We start from the raw sequence: 2,413 nt of genomic DNA, 5'->3' as shown, positions 1-2,413 counted from the left end.
TGTTAAATTACCATTTGTCCTAAAAGCTTAAGCTTATGGGAAGAAATAAATTTAAACATTTAATCATTACTTTAACACTTCCGCTCACGTGTGGACTCAAATCCCTCTTAATAGGTTAGGGACAACACGTGAAATATTTAATTTAAACGGAGGGTAATTTGACGGAGTCAATGTTCGATCTCATGACCTTTGGCTTTGATACTATATTAAATTACTAGTTATCCCATAAGCTTAAGCTTTTAGGACAAGTTGTGATTTAATCACTTAATCATTACTTTAACACTCTCCCTCACGTGTGAGTTCAAACTCCCTTTTAGTATGTGAGGCCCAACACGTGAAATATTTAATTTAAATGGGGGGTGATTTGACGGTATCAAAGTTCGAACCTAGAACCTTTGGCTCTGATACCATGTTAAATTACCAGTTATCCCAAAAGTTTAAGCTAATAGGAATAAGTAAATTTAATCACTTAATCATTACTTTAACAGAGAGAATTACAAAGCAAGGCACTAAACCAAATACATTGAGAAGCAGCCCATTTTGCTGCATAATAGGTTCGATCCTCCTGTCTGAAGTAATATTAGGATTGTTAATTGCTATATTGATTTGTTTCAACATATTACCAATATCAAGCTTGATAGAATTATGCACTAATAACCATCCAAAACCACAGCGGCATACAATTGAAAGTCTCATGCCTTTTATTTCATTTCATTTTTATTTTTGAGTTAAAATTTCAGGCTTCCATTAAAATCATAATAACAAGACTTTCTTTATGTCATATTTGCTTCCTTTTTGACTTGTCACACGTTTCATGATCGAAAACAATGCAGAATATCTTAGCATTATTAATTTATTGTCCATATCGACTCCACGAATGTCTTTTTTATCTGCAAAACATTTACAATCTCTATAGCATCTTCCTCCACCATTATATTCAAGATTGTTAGATCAAACCTTTGACCATTTTATCTGAAAATCAATAGGTGTTCAGTGAGTGAAGCTAAAGCCTTGTATGACATTTGAAATTACATCCCACAAATCATGTTCTAAGAACTGTCCACTTGACTAGAGTGACACTGTTACACCTCAACAAAGATATCCAAGTCTATGCTGAATTTTTCCGCCTTTCAAGCCACATATGCTTCCACAACTGTAGGATCAACTATAAAATGCTTAAAAGGAACACACGGTTGCCAAAGCATTCCCCTCTTAATCTCTGACAATAACCCCTACACCTATCATTTTTCTAGATTTGTCTACTCTAGAGCTTCTGTATTTCGGTCTTGCTCAACATTAGTACGCACATTTTGTGTTGCAATTTTAAATTCCTCCATTGTCTCCTTAACATCTCGGATTAATTGGGAAGGATGAGCAAGTTTTCCACCAAAGACTATACTATATTTCTACGCAACCACATTGTTCTCGCTATTGTTGCCAATAGTTCTACCTCTTACTTATCCAGTTTTTCTATTAGCTCACCCAGGATTTGCATAAAATCTTCCCTTCTGTTAAAATATTTTGGTATTATTGTACAATTACGGTATTGTCATTTATGTGACAAAATATTTCCGTAATATTCTCATTATACTATACAGAAATATTCTCCATATGTTATGATAATATTTGCTACTGTATTCACTATTGTAAATATGTTAAGAATATTATGTGATTTTATGTGATTTTGTAATTATTGTATTTTTTTTTTATGACCTCATTTAACTATATATAAGCCGTACAATTGAAAACACATTAGAAATATAAATTTCTTCTCAATAATTATTTTTGTTGTTGTCTTTTTCAACCCCTCCCACTAAAACTTTTTTGCACCTTCCTTGAACAATACCCCCATACAAGTGATACAACATTCTTAGGAATGGAAAGATATCCACGAGATTCTAAAATAATTTTGACCCACATTAAAATTAGAAAATTTTCAAAAGCAACTTCAAAAGCCATTGGAAAATTTTCAAAAGCAGCTTCAAAAGCCCTTGGAAAATTTTCAAAAGCAGCTTCAAAAGCCAATGATAGTACTAAAAGAGTTGAACTCTTTACTTCGAGAATGTTTAGAATTGCATTTGAAAAATAAAGTTTTTAAGTTAAAAAGAGTTTTTGGGCAAAAACTTTGTTTTTAAACTTTTGCCAAAAATGTGTTTTGGTCATTTTTAGGCTTTTTTGACTCTTAAAAACACTTTTAATTTTTTTACCAAATGAGCACTTTTTTTTCTAATTTTTTTTTAAACGAACTTTTGAAGTATTAATAGCATTTTCAAGTAGTTTTATCCCTTCTGTTGGCTTGTGGATAGAGAGTACCATTGGACCGAACATTGCCTCTATTTCAAGTCACTTTGTTTTCTGTCATTATTTTCTCCTACTTTTGTGTCGCCCATATATAGCCCTTGGTCATGTTGCT

Source organism: Corylus avellana, chromosome ca3, assembly GCF_901000735.1.
Source record: "Corylus avellana chromosome ca3, CavTom2PMs-1.0".
NCBI classification, from domain to species: domain Eukaryota; kingdom Viridiplantae; phylum Streptophyta; class Magnoliopsida; order Fagales; family Betulaceae; genus Corylus; species Corylus avellana.
Note: the sequence above shows the minus strand (reverse complement) of the source record.